This window comes from Mirounga angustirostris, unplaced genomic scaffold (genome assembly GCF_029215605.1).
Source record: "Mirounga angustirostris isolate CCGP_5_RB_7025 unplaced genomic scaffold, mMirAng1.0.hap1 SCAF_11, whole genome shotgun sequence".
NCBI classification, from domain to species: domain Eukaryota; kingdom Metazoa; phylum Chordata; class Mammalia; order Carnivora; family Phocidae; genus Mirounga; species Mirounga angustirostris.
Genome location: NW_026991719.1, coordinates 76809259 through 76828635, shown reverse-complemented (window position 1 = coordinate 76828635; position 19377 = coordinate 76809259). Strand labels below are relative to the sequence as shown.

The 19377-nt window shown below is 36.6% G+C and overlaps 1 protein-coding gene and 1 non-coding gene across 8 annotated transcripts in view; one reads left to right on the top strand and one right to left on the bottom strand.

Annotated features, from left to right (window-relative positions):
• Window positions 1-19377, bottom strand: part of DIAPH2 (diaphanous related formin 2) — a 961567-nt gene that overhangs the window by 144149 nt on the left and 798041 nt on the right. The window lies entirely within an intron of this gene.
• Window positions 11990-12096, top strand: LOC123841541 (U6 spliceosomal RNA). The gene has a single exon (XR_006790238.1). It is a non-coding gene; the product is annotated as a U6 spliceosomal RNA (small nuclear RNA).

Here is a 19377-nt window from a genome sequence, read left to right as displayed (position 1 = left end):
CACCTCTACCTTCACTTTTATTGAACCTGCATCCCAACCTCCCTGAGCCTTCCCATCACTTTCCTACTTTTGGCATTTCAATGGACTCCTTTCTCCTACAGCTAGACTCTAGAATCAGCCCCTTAGGGTCACAAATTCTGGAGTTAGAAGGAACGTTAGAGATAAACTGATGTAGCTCTCTCATTTCATAAGGGAATTAATAGATCCAGAGGTCAGGTGACCTACCTCATAGGTGATAGCAGAGTTGGAATATGATTCCACGTTTCCTGATTCCCTGCTCAAGGCACCTTCACTTCTACTTACCATCATAACCATCCCACTAAACCATGTCCAGACTTGTTGGCCTCACTAGGCTGCTGAGCTACCCCTCCCCCAGACATTACTTTCCTTAGCCTCAGGGAGGGAATCAAGCTACGACTGAGTATGAACAAAACTTAACTTGCCTATGTCTTATGTGCTCCCTGGCTTACTCCTCAAGCGTGTCCAAACTCCTGCCTCCACAGGCTTCCAATTCTACTTTCCTTTAGTCATTCCTAAAAGATGATCTTGCCTTCTAATTTGTAAGAATGAGTCTGTGTCCCGAGGTTCATCATCTGCTTTCACCTAGACATCAATTATTTTCTATCCTGTCTATCTCTTTGGTAGAAACACCGCTCCTTTTTCTCCACCCCTGAAAGTTAATGCTCCTGTGTTTCTTCCCTTTCTATGAACACCTTCAATCTCTCCCTCTTAACTGTTGCCTTCTTTAAACCAAAACTAATAAAATTAATTGGTAATGATTAATAATAGCAGTAATAACAACTAGTTAGTACAAAGTGCTTATGATGTACTAGGCACCATTTCAGGCACTTTGCAAGTATTAGTTCATTTAATCCTCAGAATAACCTATAAGGTAGGTATTTCTATTATGCTCATTTTACAAAAAAGGAGATTGAAATAGAGAGAGGTTAAGTAACTTGTCCAAGATACACAACTAAGAAGTGGTAGTGGCAGGATTTTAACCCAGACAGCTTAGCTCCAGGATCTGTGTTCCTAATCATCACACTGCTTTTTTTATATATATCTATACCATCACTTATTAGCTTATTATTTTGGACAACTTACTCAACTTCTCATGAGACTCAGTTCTCTTACATGTAAAATAAGAATAATATTGCTAATCTTAAAGGATTGACATGAAGATTAAGTGAACTAGAAAATATGTAATCCACCATGCCTGGTATATTAAATGTCAGTTTAAAAAAATACTAGACAGCAGTACAAAAGAATAAGGAAGATAACTATGCACTCATATAAAAATGTGCAAAATACTTTGTTAAATAACCAAAACAAAATGGCAAAAAAATAAATAAATGCCAGTTAATATAATGATAATAATGATGATAATAATAACAACCAAGCCTAGCTTTTATTAACCAAATATTCAGGGATAACTCTCCTAGAGGGAGATAAACTTTACTATGTGTTCAAAAAACCCTTACCAAACACTGTTCTAGTATTTTACCAGTGTAGTTAACATTAGTTAAATTTAGTCCCCCAAACAACCATGAGGTGAATCCTACTATTATTTCCATGTTACATATATGAAAACAGAGACAGAGAGGTGATTAACTTCCCCAAGGTCACAAAGCTAGTAAGTGGCAGACCAAGATTTGGACCCAACCAGTTTAACTCCAGAGTGTGTGCTAGGCAGGCTCTCAGTGTAATAGTTTGTTGTAGGAGGACAAACTTGTAACACCCATGTCATGGGAGAATAGCACAGATGCATATAGCCACAGTAAGTATGAAAAAGTATAGTCTAGTGTATGTTCCCCAAACTTGTCAACTCAAGAAAACTTTCTGGAGTTTATAAAAATAACAACAAAAACAAAACCAGAATCATGGGCCCAATCCCAAACCTACTAAGTCAGACTCTGGGAATGGAGACCAGTAAAATTTTTTTTTTTTTTAAGATTTTATTTATTTATTTGAGAGAGAGAGAATGAGAGAGAGAGCACATGAAGGGGGGAGGGTCAGAGGGAGAAGCAGACTCCCTGCCGAGCAGGAAGCCCGATGCGGGACTCGATCCAGGGACTCCAGGATCATGACCTGAGCCGAAGGCAGTTGCTTAACCAACTGAGCCACCCAGGTGCCCAGAGACCAGTAGAAGTTAACAGAGGAGTAAATCAGAACCACTTAGGTAGCTTTTTCAAAATACCCATGCCTAGAACCCATCCCCAGATAGTCTGCTTTAGCATATCTGTGGTGGTTCCTAGGTCTCACTTGTTACCTTTGGGGGATGCTAGGGAACCAACAAATCATTTTGAAAACTGATAAACAAAGAGAAAGAATCAAGCATTCACTCTGTCTTTTCCATCTGAAATATACCCGAATGTAACCAAATAGCTGCTGAGGGGACATTTCTTTTCAAAGAGGTATTACAAATAATTTTTTAAAAAGAGGGAATGATAGGATATCATTCTCTTGGATTAATGGATCTAGGTAATGATCATCAGTGGCTGCTGATACACTAAGAGTCAACTAGCCATCATGCGCTCCATTATAAAACAACATACCAACAACAATAAGGATGTCTTGCTTAAAAATATGGAACCCAGGGTGCCTGGGTGGCTCAGTTGGTTAAGCAACTGCCTTCGGCTCAGGTCATGATCCTGGAGTCCCGGGATCGAGTCCCATATCGGGCTCCCTGCTCAGCGGGGGGTCTGCTTCTCCCTCTGACCCTTCCCCTCTCATGCTCTCTGTCACCCATTCTCTCTCTCAGATAAATAAATAAAATCTTAAAAAAAAAAATATGGAACCCAAATCTGATCTAGTTTCTTTTTATTTTTTTATTTTATTTTATTTTTTTTAAAGATTTTATTTATTTATTTGACAGAGAGAGAGACAGTGAGAGAGGGAACACAAGCAGGGGGAGTGGGAGAGGGAGAAGCAGGCTTCCCGCCGAGCCGGGAGCCCGATGCAGGGCTCAATCCCAGGACCCTGGGATCATGACCGGAGCCGAAGGCAGATGCCCAACGACTGAGACACCCAGGCGCCCCTCTGATCTAGTTTCTATATCTAAGTTTATAGAAAATATATGGGGTGGGGGATAGGTAAAGATATATGTAAATGATACCACTGGGATACAATAATAAAAATATAAACTCTATCAGACAAATGGCCTGGTTGCTTCAACAATAACAATGGAAAATTATAATTAAAAAAAAAAAGATGAAGAGGTATAGTAGCTAGCTTCCAAGATGACCACTTCAATTATCCCCAACCCTTGGTATTCATGCTCTGGTGTAGTTTTCTTCTACACTGTTTCTGGGTTGGTCTGTGTGACCAATAGAATATGACAGATGTGTTGTTATGTCATTTCCAAGGCTAGTACACAGAAAGAACTGTGGCTTCCTCTTTGCTCTTTGTCTCTCTTAGATCACTCGCTCTTGGGGAAGCCAGCGGCCATATTGTAAGAGACTCAAAAAGCCCTCCAGAGAGGCTCATATGGTGGAGAAGTGAACTGGAAAGCAGATTCAAGACCACAGATGCAGCCCTGGACAACTTCCCGACCACTACTTGAAGAGAGACAATGAGACAGAATCATTCAGCTGAGCTGCTCTCAAATTCCTGACACAGAAACCTGAAGGTAATTAATATTTGTAATTTTAAGCCAATAAGTTTTGAGGGTAATTTTTTATGTAGCAATTGATAACGAATACAAGACAGATATCACAGTTTAAAATAGAGACTTAAGAGAGCAACAATAATTCAGTTCCTGATTCAAACTGGGGCTGGGAGGCGGGTAGGGGCACATCAGACCATGAAATGTGAACACTGGATATTTGTTAGTAAGGAATCATGTTTTATGAGATATGCTAGTATTATTTGGTTATGTTAGAAATAATCCTTATTTTATGAATACATACAGAATTATTTACAGATGAAAAAAAAAATAATGTATGTCTAGGACTAACTTGAAAATATCCAAGGGTGGGAGTATAGCTAGAACAAGATTGACCAGGAATTGGTCACTGTTGAAGCTAGAGTCTGGGTTAATTATATTATTCTATTTTGTATATATTTCAAAATTTCACAATAAAGAGAAAAAAAGACTGACTAACCATCAAGGCCTCACAACAGATTAAACAAACAAACAAAAAATGAAGCAATTCCAACTAAACCAACCACTCAGGAGAGGTAAGTTCTCAATAACCATATAAGGTTCATCTATGGGTATCATTGCATACAAATTCATATATTGTATATACACATAGATATATACATATCTCTTCTTTGGTGTGGCCATGTCATTTCTCCCCAGCTAGACATAAGACAGTAGCTTGGAGATATATTTTCGTTTATTTATTACTTGGTTTATTTATCACTGAACTTTGCTTTTAAAGTACAAGAAAGACCTCAGCATTTCTGTAGGAAAAAGAAATCAATTTAAAGCAAGATGTTAAGAAGAAAAGAAACAGAGGATAACTCATGATTCTGAAGGGTATAAGAGGAGTGAGATGAGGAGTATAACGTGGGCCTCAGGAAGGGGTACTGAAAGAACATGAAGGAACTTGGAACATAAGGTAATTTACTGAGCCTGTAGGGTGTAAGTTTTAGTTTGAGGGATTAGAGAGAATAGAATAAATCTGGAACAACTACCAAGGCATGTGATTTGGTGAACAACAGATGAGATTGCTAAGCAGTAATGAAGACTCAAATAATGCTACAAGCATACTTTATACATAACAGATGAATATAGAATACTTTAGATTCTTGACAAGGAAATGAATTCACTTCTGGCATTTATTTTGTTTTGTTGTTATTGTGTGATTTTATCTTTAAGAGGAGAGGATTGAGTAGCAACTGTGCTTCAACTGTAATACAACTAGCAGGGAGATATGATTCTAAATACTGTATTCCCTATGTTATATACTTTTTCTCAGGAAGCTTTCAAAATAGCTTGAATAATTTATGATTTGATTTTAATAATCTGCAACAGTTGGGAAATACGTAAATATTTCTTCTCTTACTTTGTGCAAGTCCAAAAAAGCAAGGGTCAATCAACAAAGGCAATATCAAACAAAAAAACCCTCACATTTGAGGAAAATAAGATATATTTTAACATCTAACTGGGCCATTTACAGAAGAATAAAGACAATCACTTAAACATTTGTTTCCATGGGCATTTGAGAATAATGCCTCAATAAATAGCTATGGACACTTAGGAGAGGAAGCTTAGATATAATAATATTGCATAATTTAATAGGACACATAGCTATAGAGCAATTTCATTTTAAAACAGAAAAACCTAAAATAAGATTTCCATTATCCAGAAACCTCAGAGAATGAGTTGATCCGGATAGTTGAGGATTTATAAATTTTAAATACCAAACTTTTTATCTTAGTCGTTTTTTATCTTAGTCATTTGTATAGAAATGTTTCACAAATATACATTTTGCTGCACATACAAAAAGAAAATCTACAGAAAATACATTGTTGCTGATTCACATAATTATGACTAACATCAAATATTGTGCTGTTCTCTAAATCCACCAAGGTCCTCAGGGCATATTTGAGGTGTGTCTATTTTTTCTTTAAATATAGCAGAACTACTCTTTAAAGTTCCTTTTCATCTTAAAAAATGTTTTAAATACTATTTATTTATTCTGATGATATAATCGGCACATGGTCATGAAAGAGTATTATGAAAAGTTGGAAGTAAGTAAATAGCACCCATAGTACTGTGATATAGCTACAAGGACTTAATATTTTGATGCATTTCATTCTGATTTTTTCAACAACTACATACATATCTTTTATTTAGCTGAGACCAATTGTAATTAGTTTTGAATCCTATGTTAATTCTTTGTAAGATGTTATCCGCTTTGATGATTAGTTCATCTCCTCCTCTGGAATCAGCATATTAGCGATCACTGTTGCTGGGAGTGGGTCTCAACATACCTACCACCTCAATATTATTGTGTTGTTTCATATTTATTGGGGGTGAATAAAAACCTAGAAAACCAGGATGACAATAGAGTAGGAGGATCCTAGGCTTGTCTCGTCCCATGAACACAACTAGATAACTATCAAATCATGCTAAATATCCCAGAAATCAACCTGAAGACTGACAAAACAAACTCCACAACTAAAGGGAGAGAAGAGGCCACATGGAAGAAGGAATACAGACATAACTGGCTTTTCTAACAAAAAGAAGGCAGAGACTTACATAAAATGCCAAGATGGAGGAATTTATCCCAGATGAAAGAAGATAAGCCCACAGCCAGAGATCTAAGTGAAACAGATGTAAGTAACATGCCTGATGGAAAATTTAAAGCAACAATCATAAGGATACTCACTGGGCTTGAGAAAAGAAGAGAAGACATCAGTGAGACCCTTACCACAGAGATAAAAGAAATAAAAAAAAAATCAATCAGAGATGAGGAATGCAATAAACAAGATAGGAAACAGGTTTGATGTAATGAATAACAGGCTGGAAGAAGCAAAGGAATGAATTAGTGACCTTGAAGAGAGAATAATGGAAATTACGAAGCTGAACAAAAGAGAGAAAGAAGAATTATGCAACATGAGGACAGACTTAGGGAACTCAGTGACTCCACCAAATGTAAAAAAAAAAAAAGAAAAAAAAAAACAACAACCAAAAAAAAAAAGAAAAACAAGAAAAACATTTGTATTACAGGAGTCCCAGAATAAGAGAGAGAAAGGGGTAGAAAACTTATTTGAGGAAGTAATAACTGAAAACTTGCCTAATCTGGGGAAGGAAACAGATATCTAGATCCAGGAGGCATAGAGAACTCCCATCAAAACCAACAAAAACAGGCCAACACCAAGATATATTGTAATTAAATTTGCAAAATATAGTGATAAAGAAAAAATCTTAAAATGAGAAAGACAAAAGAAGTCCCTAACTTATAAGAGAAGACCCATTAGGCTAGCTGCAGATATCTCTACAGAAACTTGGCAAGCCAGAGAGAGTGGCATGATTTATTCAAAGTGCTGAATGGGAAAATTCTGCGGCCAACAATACTCTATCCAGCAAGGCTGTCATTTATTTTATTTTATTTTATTTTTTTTTAGATTTTATTTATTTATTTGAGAGAGAGAGAATGAGAGAGAGCACATGAGAGGGGGGAGGGTCAGAGGGAGAAGCAGACTCCCTGCCGAGCAGGGAGCCCGATGCGGGACTCGATCCAGGGACTCCAGGATCATGACCTGAGCCGAAAGCAGTGACTTAACCAACTGAGCCACCCAGGCGCCCCAAGGCTGTCATTTAGAATGGAAGGAGAAATAAAGAGTCTCCCAGACAAACAAAAACAAAAGGAGTTCGTGACCACTAAACCAGCCCTCTAAGAAATATTAAAGGCGACTCCTTGGGTGCAAAGGAGAGACCAAAAGTGACAAAGACAAGAAAGGATCAGAGAAAATCTCCAGAAACAATGACAAAACAAGTAATAAAATGGCAATAAGTACCTATCTATCAATAATTACTCTGAATGTAAATGACTAAACATTTCAATCAAAAGGCATAGGCTGTCAGAATGGAAAAAAAAAGACCCATCTCTATGCTGCCTACAAGAGACTCTTTTTAGACCTAAAGACACCTGCAGATTGAAAATGAGGGGATGGGGCACCTGGGTGGCTCGGTTGAGCGACTGCCTTCGGCTCAGGTCATGATCCTGGAGTCCCTGGATCGAGTCCCGCATTGGGCTCCCTGCTCGGCAGGGAGTCTGCTTCTCCCTCTGACCCTCCTCCCTCTCATGCTCTCTGTCTCTCATTCTCTCTGTCTCAAATAAATAAATAAAATCTTTAAAAAAAAAAAAGAAAATGAGGGGATGGAGAAATTTATCACACAAATGGATGTCAAAAGAAAGCTGAAATAGCAATACTTACATCAGAGAGACTAGACTTGAAAACAAAGACTGTAAAAAGAGATGAAGAAGGGCTCTATATCATAATAAAGGGGACAATCCAACAAGAAGATCTAACAATTATAACTCTTTATGCACCCAACCTGGGAGCACCCAAATATATAAAACAATAACAAACATAAAGGAACTCATTGATAATAATAGAATAGTAGGGGACTTTAACATCTCACTTATATCAATGGACAGATCATCTAAATAGAAAATAAACAAGGATGGGGCACCTGGGTGGTGCAGTGAGTTAAGCATCTGACCTTGGTTTCAGCTCAGGTTGTGATCTCAGGGTTGTGAGATCAAGCCCTGTGTCATGCTCTGTGATAAGTGGATTAAGATTCTCTCTTCCTGCCAAGATGTCCATCGACAGATGAATGGATATAGAAGATGTGGTATATACATACAATGGAATATTCTGCAGCCATCAAAAGGAATGAGATCTTGCCATTTGCAACGACGTGGATGGAACTGGAGGATGTTATGCTGAGCGAAATAAGTCAATCAGAGAAAGACATGTATCATATAACCTCACTGATATGAGGAATTCTTAATCTCAGGAAACAAACTGAGGGTTGCTGGAGTGGGGGTTGGGGTGGGAGGGATGGGGTGGCTGGGTGATAGACACTGGGGAGGGTATGTGCTCTGGTGAGCGCTGTGAATTCTGCAAGACTGTTGAATCACAGATCTGTACCTCTGAAACAAATAATACATTATATGTTAAGAAAAAAAAAGAAGAAGATAGCAGGAGGGGAAGAATGAAGGGGGGGGAATCGGAGGGGGAGACGAACCATGAGAGACGATGGACTCTGAAAAACAAATTGAGGGTTCTAGAGGGGAGAGAGGTGGGGGGATGGGTTAGCCTGGTGATGGGTATTAAAGAGGGTACATACTGAATGGAGCACTGGGTGTTATGCACAAACAATGAATCATGGAACACTACATCAAAAACTAATGATGTAATGTATGGTGATTAACATAACAATAAAAAAGATTCTCTCTTCCTCTGCCCCTCCCCCTACTTGCTCTCTATTTCTCTCAAATGAATAAATAAACCTTAAAAAAAGGAAAGAAACAAGGAAACAATAGCTTTGAATGACACACTTGACCAGACAGAATTAACAGATATTTTCAGAACAGTCCATCCTAAAACAGCAGAATATACAGGTTTTTCAAGTGCACATGGGACATTATCCAGAAGAGATCACATATTAGGTCATAAAACAGCCCTCGACAAATACAAAGAGATTGAAATTATACCATGCACCTTTTCTGACCAATTCTGAAACCAGAAGTCAACCACAAGAAAATATTTGGAAAGACCACAAATATATAGAAGTTAAACAACAGGCTACTAAACAATGAATAGGTCAACCAGGAAATCACAGAAAAATAAAACGATGCATGGAAACAAATGAAATTGAAAACACAATAATCCAAAATGTTTTGGAAGCAACAAAAGTGGTCCTAAGAGGGAAGTATATAGCAATACAGGCCTACCTTGAGAAGCAAGAAACATCTCAAATAAACAACCTAACCTTACACCTAAAGGAGCTAGAAAAAGAACAAATGAAGCCTAAAGACAGCAGGAGGAAGGAAATAATGAGTAGAGCAGAAATAAATGATATAGAAATTTAAAAAACAATAGAGCAGATCAATGAAAGCAGGAGCTGTTTCATATAACACAGCTCATTTTACCAAGTCTAATTTTCAGAGGTTTTTATAATTAATATTCATCCTCCAGACCTCTACATACTTTAAAAGAAACCAACCAAGTTTACAGTTCTAAAGCCATTTTTAAAGGTATTGTAGGTTAAAAATTGTATATACACTAATCTGTGGTACATACAAATGCCCCCCTATATTTGAACCATTGTAAAAACTGCGCTATATAACATTATTTTATAATATCTTAGAAGATTTTTACCTCTTGATACCCACATGCAACTTCTATTAACATTGAAGACAGATTTATTTGTGCTCACCAATGGATGGATTGATGTGTATATATATATGTGTGTATGTATACACACATATACACACACACACACACACACACACACATATATATGCATGCAATGTTGAACTTGAAGAATAGCACAAAAGTCTGTTTTTTTAAGCCTAAGGTTTACTATCCTTCATCTAGATGCCTCAGCACTCAAGAAACTTGAACTGATATTTGCACAATACATAACAATCACTTGATCCACACACACACAAAAAGCAGCTGCTTTATAGGCTTAACCATGCTACATAATGCTGAGGACAGAACATGATAAATACCATAGCCAATTGAAATTGCGTAAGCAATTTTTGCAAGTACAATGTAAGACATACAGCATCATTCAATGCCAAGTATTTTCACAAGCAATGGTGAGAGGTGCTAATGGAGGTCATAATGGGTCCCTCTAAAGAGCACCATGGGGGGACTCATTCAGATATAGGTCCTCCCATCCTTTGTTCCTCTGACTATAGCCCTTACTCTATGCTTGTCATTTGAGTGGGGATTTAGTCAGATGAAATTCTCTAGGATTATAGTAGGAATTGTTTTGTTAAAAGCCTGGTCACCAACTGAAAATACTACCTTCTCCTACCCGTTCCTAACAATCTTCCTTTTGAATGACCATCAGTTGTTTCACAAGATAAAATACATTTATTTTGTGTAAAGTTGTTTACCTGCTAGTTAACCAGGAAATACTACCAAGTTTTATTACTTTAATTACAAAAATCATAAAATAAAATGCATATGCAATAAAAAAGATTATGTAACAAATACCTATTTTCAAATTGCCTTGGGACTGTTTATGGAGTGGTTTGGCCTAAAGCAATTACTAAAAGCAGATTTGAACGCTATTATAAATAGGTATAAGCTTTCCTTACATAACCCATATTTATATTATCAATAAAAGCTGAGACTTAAAGCTTGCAGTAACAACTTTGTGGAGAAAGCAGGGCAAATTTATTATCTGTGATCCTTTCTTTATCTCTCCCTATTACATCTGGGATAACTGTGTAGTACTTAGGTGATATGACTAAATCTTATTAGTAGAGGTTTTCTATCTTAAGCACAAATCTGGCATTTAAAAATCCCAAAGTCAAAAAGTTAACATAGAAAATGTCAGGAAATTAAGCAAATTAAAAGATACTGTCAACAGTAAGCAGTACTGTCAAAGGACAAATAATCCCAGTTAAACAGTATCAGGAATGGGTAAAAGATTTTTGAAAAGTAGATACCAAGGTGAGAGAGACAGTTAATGTCAAAGCATAAAAGATATTTAAAGCACAACAGCTATTATATTATAAATATATTTGATGACTATTTTATCATTTGTACAGCTTACACAGCTGGGTACAAATAGCAGTAAAAATTTGAGGTTTTTAAATTACCAGCTTGCACCAGTGCTAACCATGAAGCATAACCAATGCTAGCATAAGTAAGATTCATTTCCAACTTAATGCATTTATATGTTTCAAAATTAGCTTATTTAGGAAAATATAAATGACAAAAACTGTTAATGATATATAATCTTTTCAAAGCAGGCTTATTTCTTTTTATTTTAAAACTTTATTTTTCCTTCCATGAATGTTTAAGTGGCAGATAGTCAGTAATATAAATTATTCACATGAATTCTGTTTCAATTAGCCAAAGAAGAGTCATAAACATGAGAAAACAGAATTTTTAACTTTGTTGGCTTAGAAAGAAAAAGATTTATACCATATGAAAATATTAGTTCCCTTGTTCATCTGATGCAGAATCCTGACATTATTAGAGTTAGAAGAATAGAACACTGTGGAGTACGTATTGAATTTCTCGCTTTAATAATGAAGATGTAGTTCTCTGTAATCTGAAATTAATTTAAAGCTAGTGAAAAGAAGTAATATTCTACTATCTCTGTTTTGTTCTCTCCTACTCAAATTTAACAAGTAATAGCAGCTTTCAGGAGGACAGCAGGTACAAAAGATTCAAATTAGATGTCAGAGTTGAATAAGTCAAGTTTGCCTTCTTCTATTATTTGAACGGGACTTAACTAATTTGTTCAATAACTTGTAGGTTTTTTTTGAAAATTATCGTGCTCACTTTGGCAGCACATATACTAAAATTGGAATGTTACAGAGAAGATTAGCATGGCCCCTGTGCAAGAATGACACGCAAATCTGTGAAAATTATTTTCTTCTTAATACAAGTTAGAGCTCTGGAGAATGAACTTCAAAAGCAGTGACCATTTCATAAATAGTGTGATGTTCAGATTGCAAACAAATAAGACGACAAGTGGATGGGAAAGCAAAGTGGTAGAATCACATAAAAGAAATATATTGGAGGGAGCGGGCTAAAAAAGGCAACTCACGGCAAAATCCTTTCACTCTCTGCCCCAGATTCAAGTCAGAGCTTTTCAGGTGAAGCAATGTAGTCCTATGACAAAGTATCATGAAAAATGTACCAGTGGCTTATTTTCATTTTAGCTGCATTTTTGACATCTTATGGCCTGTAGAGATATTCCCTCGATCACATACAAATGCACCGTGTGTCATCTCTAAAGTCACATTACTGTGATTGTATTCATACAGGCTTTGCTTTGCATTGTTTTCCTAATAGAAAAGACTGATTTGTTGTTATTCATTTATACTCTCTTGCCCACTCCCCATCATTCCTACAAGCTGCATAGTCAACCGATGTGAAATAAGTGAACAAAGAAACAATGTGCTTTAGAAAACATGACTGAAGCATTCATATCATTTAGAGGAGAAAAATCCCAGGAATAAAAGAGCTTGGGTCTACCTTAAAGCAGGAACTTCCCTGCAGAGATAAATGGGAAGAAACGAAGGCACATAATGCCACTGCAGCTGCAATATTTCTGAAGTAGGACCCTCAGAAAAGGGCACAAGCTATTCATGCTTCTAGAAACATTGCGTTTAATTCCTCTGCCAAAGATTTAGCAGCTTAATGGAAAGGAGCAGCACATGGAGGAAAACAAAAAATGAAAGAAGAATTAGCACTGCAAGGAAATTTGCTTAAACTAATATTAGAAAGAAAATATTTCAGAAATGGTGCCCTCTAATAATCGCATGCGCTAAGGCTAGAATAAAAGGTCATAGCTAACTGGTACAAAAGCAGGTTTGGACACACAGGAAATAAAATTCTGTGATGCATTCTACCCAACCACTATCCTTTTTACCTTCGACTATGCCAGGACATGTTCCACATGTTACAGAACCCAGGAAAGAAGCCAAAAGAAGCCATACTTCAAAATTGAGCTTCTTTTCCAATTTTTATTTATTTATTTATTTTGAAAGATTACTTATTTCTTTATTTGACAGACACAGAGCACAAGCAGGGGGAGCGGCAGGCAGTGGGAGAGGGAGAAGCAGGCTCCCTGCTGAGCCCAACGCAGGTCTTGATCCCAGGACCCTGGGATCATGACCTGAACCGTAGGCAGACGCTTAACCGACTGAGCCACCCAGGCGCCCCTCCAATTTTTAAAGAAAACTTTGCCATATTTAACTTTTATAGCCAAATCAACTAGGAGAACAAAACATACTTGATGGTCAAGAATGGAAGTTAAGTAGTAGTTTAAAAAGTCATGCCTAATGCATAATAAAAAAGCTTTCACATGACTTGATTAAAAATCATGACTGATAGGGGCTCCTGGGTGGCTCAGTCAGTTAAGCATCTGTCTTAGGCTCGGGTCATGATCCCAAAGTCCTGGGATCAAGCCCCACATTGGGGACAAAGGGGGCTACCCCCAGGAGCTCCCTGCTCTCTGGGGAGTCTGCTTCTCCCTCTCCCTCTGTTCCTCTCTTGTGCTCGTGCTCTCTCAAATAAATAAAATCTTAAAAAAAAACATGACTGATAAAAGATGCTACTTTCTAAGGACCATGCTTTGGTTTGGAAAAACAGATAAGTGAACACACTGCAGAGTCTCACTTTTACTGGAGTTAGCCTCCAAGTTAAAAAAAAAAAAAAAAGGTGAATGAACAGAGCTGCATGTTTTCAAGACATTACAGATTAGAGAAAAAAATAACGTATCAGTTAGTTTATAAGACAAATGCTTTTAAAAAATATTTTGTTTTACATGCCTTAATTATAAAGATTTCTCCTTAGTGTAGAACTTCATTATGACCTATTAGAGTAAAATCTAATACATTATTGGAATGAATTTGGAGAGACAAAAATTTTTTTAAGTACTAAACCTACTAAACTACCTTACTTATCGAAATCCCAAACTTTTTCCTTTTCATTGAATACGTTTATACCTGTCAAGCTGTAATCAACTGCCCATTGTGGTCTGAGGAACTTTATGAAAAGGTATTTTTCCCTTTAATGTTTTTTTTTTTTCAGAGTATATACGTTCTGAGAGCAAAAAAAATCATGTAGTCATTTCACAACTGTCTATACTAATTGATGAAATAATTTTTGTAAGTATACAAAACGTTCATCATCTGCTTCATGCTTTACTCACCACCAGGAGTACTTATAAATTCCAGCAGTGATGACACTATAATCCTAAAAAGTCTGGGAACCAAGAGTTCATCTAGGAACTTTTCTCTGTCCCTTTGAGATATCCTTCATTGACCCCTCCCTGACACCAAGACCTGAACAATTTTACATAAGGTAAGAAAGAATGTATTCACTAAGTATTGTCAGTCTTGTTTGTTTTCCTAAAAGGGATAGAATGCTGAAACTTAAGTAAGACAGACTTCAAATAATGCTGACACAATTATATTTCCTCATTTTTTTCTGTCAGTTTTTCTTCCCCACAACTAATATGTGGAATATCAGATTGGGACAATGGCAGTGGGAAACAATGTTGTAAGAGAGAGAAAAAGATAAAACACAGTTCTGAAGCAGCAGAAGGGAAGTGAGGAAAGTGGTGTACAAAGGGCCCAGGACCACAAAGCATGGTAAGTAGGAAAAAAGTTAAGAAACTGGAAGCATAATCTATAATGCATAGAATCTGTGTGGACAGCATTCAACTTGACCATAATCCTTTTTCAGTGCTTTGCATCTTCCTCTGCCAGGAAGTTCTAAATGAACCATGCAAAGTGATCAATACTGTTTGTGGCAACTGAAAAAAATTCAAATGGCAAGATGTGATTTTTTTTTTCCCATTTCTCTTTTCTAATCTAATTCTACCTGAATTCAACATTGAAAACATCCTCTAATAATTTCCTAGAAACTCATTATGTTGTTTTATTCTAAATTTATTTTCTGTACTGGACCATTATCCCAGTCACTAAGGATGGTCATCCTCTTGGTGCCTTCACATTGTGGATTTTTAGGACTATTAACTAAACTTGTTTTAATGTTCTAAGTACATGAGAGTTCATTTAATTTTTTGACCATAAAATGAAAACTTCATATTAGAAAAATTCTTTAAAAAAGAACTTTTTCTTTTTAATTTAAGCATGTTTGATTCCAACTATCTGTTGATGACAATAAAATCCACAGTTATGTACAAAACAATCATCTTTCATTATCTCTGACACTTAAAGTACTACTGATACAGACAACTGAAATGATGTCACAAATATGACTAAAATAAACACTAGATTATCCACAAAGTCATATTGCTTATCCCTCCTGATACAAACTTCCCTTCATAGGTTGGCTCCAAATATTTAAAGAAAATCAGTTCATTAACAAGAAAGACATGCATACTTTTGATTCATAGTGATAAGTCTGCTAAAAATATAACTGTCATTATAACTTTCAATAAAGATGAAATCCATACACAGTCCTATCAACCTTCCAAACAATATGAAAATCATATCCTTGTTTTTGTGTTTTTTCATTTCTTTGTGTCTGGTACATACGTTGACTTTCTGAAATCACTGCAGAGTTGTGAATACTGTATGAAATAAAAAGAAAAAAAACCCTGTTCATTGCCCACAGAGTACTGTATTGCTTGCTATATGCTCCATCTATGCAAGACAAACAATAGAACAGGCAATAACCCTAAGAAATCTCAAGCTAAAACCTTCCCAAGTGAAAAGGGAAAATATCATCCTAGATTCTAAAAGTCCCTTAAACAAACAGTTCAAGTCCTTAGAATACTCATAGATACTAGACAAAAACCTTAAACTTCTGAAGATCTGTTCTCCTGAGTAAATCTGTGAGAAAGCGGGGAAAGCAATTAATTACTTACACTTGTTCTGAAGAGATTCACTAACTTCTGTCTACTTCCCGTCTTATAGAGCATATTTACAAAGACTGATGAGAAGATATGTAAAACTTAAACAAAAGGCTTTGTTTTTCTTCTATTTTCTCTAGTAGTATTTAGGAATTTTGCCCTTTAAGCATTAGGGGTAGAACAAATAGCTATTTGGGTTGAGAATGACAAAAAGGTGGCAGTCAAATGCAAGCACAATGGATGTAAGAATAAGAGTAATGACATATAGTTATATTTTTTTATATAAACTCAGAATTTTTCTTTACTTGTCAAGCCTAAACATTACTAGTAGAAAGGTCATGTGAAGGTAACGCGCATAGGACATTTGAGTTTTCCCATAAAATAAACTCAGCATTAATGGAATTCCATTTACAGTGATGTAGAATGAAATTTCTATTTCTTTCATCTCCTAAATTTCAAACTTGAGAGATAGCTTCACGTACAATATACTGAAAAGGATTTAATTTAGATTCAATTTTTTTGATAATTGTGAAGTATTCAACAAGCAGTTATCAAGAGCATGTACTATACTGAGTTATGTGCTAGGTGCTAAAAAATAAATCATAATCTTTTTTTTTTTTTTAAAGATTATTTATTTATTTATTTGAGAGAGAGAGAGAATGAGATGAGAACACATGAGAGGGGATAGGGTCAGAGGGCAAAGCAGACTCCCTGCCGAGCCGGGAGCCCGATGCGGGACTCGATCCAGGGACTCCAGGATCATGACCTGAGCCGAAGGCAGTCGCTTAACCAACTGAGCCACCCAGGCGCCCAATCATAATCTTTTAAGAGTGAAACACAGTTATAAGCCTTGTAGTATTTTAACACTTTGTATCATCTATATCTTTAAGAGGGTTCACATTGAGCATAACCTTACAAGGTTTCCTGGAATAGGTGAAACACTGTATTAGGGTCAAGGTTTCATAGCTCATGTTTTTGCAAATGCAAAGAATACCAATCAATAATAGAAAAACTTGAATCTCAAAAGAGTACTATGGAGCTTAAGATACCCACAGCCCTTTTCCTTTCTTCCTTCACCTTCTACTCTTCTCATTTTAATGGACACAAGGAAAAGAATTACCAGGAGTAAGGTTGAAGTTGTAATACACAAGAGAGGTGTGTCCAAAGGTTTCACAAAATTAAAAGATGGGTAGGGAGTACATTTATTTCCAGGTGCATCTAGCTGCCTTTTGCCACTGGGGCAGCAGATGGAATTTGGCTGGACAGTTTACAAATTCTTATCCCTGTTTAGGAACATACACAGTAATACACTCCTGAGTCCATATGAGAGAAATAAGCCCATAATCACAACCACCAATTAAAACAACTATTCCCCATGGGCGCCTGGGTGGCTCAATTGGTTAAGCGACTGCCTTTGGCTCAGGTCATGATCCTGGAGTCCCTGGATCGAGTCCCGCATCGGGCTCCCTGCTTGGCAGGGAGTCTGCTTCTCCCTCTGACCCTCCCCCCTCTCATGTGCCCTCTCTCTCAAATAAAAAAAAAAAAATCTTTAAAACAACTCTTCCCCTTTCATTTTGAGAACAGTTAATTTAAACAACTATCCCCCTTTCATTTTGAAAACAGTTTTTCAGAAAATTTAAGGTACTTATTACAGTCTGATGAATACCTTGTCAGTTAATGTAGTTACAAATCCACAATGTTTGCTCATATTAGAGTGGTCTCATGCACCTGACATATAGGGTCCCTACCATTTATTCCTGAATTGAGGGTTTGTAAATAAGCAGGTGGTTATGTGAGCTTAACTACTAACATTAGCATGTCCATAAATTTTTGATATGGAATTAAAACTACCAAGAAAAATTTATTGCTGCATAATAATTGCTTGTCCGAACTTATCCCACATTCCAGTATATAAAGGAAGCCTGCTAAATTCATATTCTCATTAAAAAATCAATTGAAATTGACCTTATCTCCTACTGGCCTGCAGAGATCACCAATGAAGAAATGTGCAGCAGAGCTGATTATATTGTGTAGGAGAAAAGACAAGCAAAAGTGATTGAAATATCTATAGAGAACATCATCAGTGCTTAGAACAATTTTGCATATAAATAGAGCATAAATGGTCTGTGTTCAATTTGTTCTCTAGTTGTCAAAGAATAATCAAAGATAGACCACATAGTAATCTTCTGTTTCCAGCTTCCCTAATGCAAACCTACATCTTATACAGTATGTATGTATGTCTGCCCCAAAAGCAAAATTTAATTTCCACAAATAAAAAGAAAACAAAACCCCCAAATTATGTAACTAATATAGGTATATGTTTCATCATAAAATTCACATTTAGTGATGAAAAAAAGAAGACACTAAATTAAATGGTCTTAAAAATTAATAGTATTTTAGAACTCAATGCAATCTGGCTTCTAAGCCTTTCTCACTCCAACCCCCTAAACACACTCCTAAAACTAGTTTTGTAAAGTCACCATTGAATTCCTAATAGTTAAATCTGATGGATTCTTTCCAATCCTTATTTTCTTGGTTCTCTTGGCTACATCTGATGCTATTTGGCACTTTCTCTTTGAAAAGTAATACCACAATAGCTTTTTTTTCTCCTCTCACCTCCATAACCAACCTCTTCATGCTCTATTTCATGCGCTCCATCTACCAAGCTAGTCCCATAAATTGGTGGTTCCACTTTTGTGGCACATTAAAATCGCCTGAATAACTTTTTTGTTTTTTATTATGTTATGTTAATCACCATACATTACATCATTAGTTTTTGATGTAGTGTTCCATGATTCATTGTTTGCGTATAACACCCAGTGCTCCATGCAGTACGTGCCCTCTTTAATACCCATCACCAGGCTAACCCATCCCCCGACCCCCCTCCCCTCTAGAACCCTCAGTTTGTTTCTCAGAGTCCATAGTCTCTCATGGTTCGTCTTCCCCTCAGATTACCCCCCTTCATTTTTCCCTTTCTGCTATCTTTTTTTTTTTTAAACATATAATGTATTATTTGTTTCAGAGGTACAGGTCTGTGATTCAACAGTCTTACCCAATTCACAGTGCTCACCATAGCACATACCCTCCCCGATGTCTACCACCCAGCCACCCCATCCCTCCCAGCCCCCACCACTCCAGCAACCCTCAGGTTGTTTCCTGAGATTAAGAATTCCTCATATCAGTGAGATCATATGATACATGTCTTTCTCTGATTGACTTATTTCGCTCAGCATAATACCCTCCAGTTCCATCCACGTCATTGCAAATGGCAAGATTTCATTCCTTTTGATGGCTGCAGAATATTCCATTGTATATATATACCACATCTT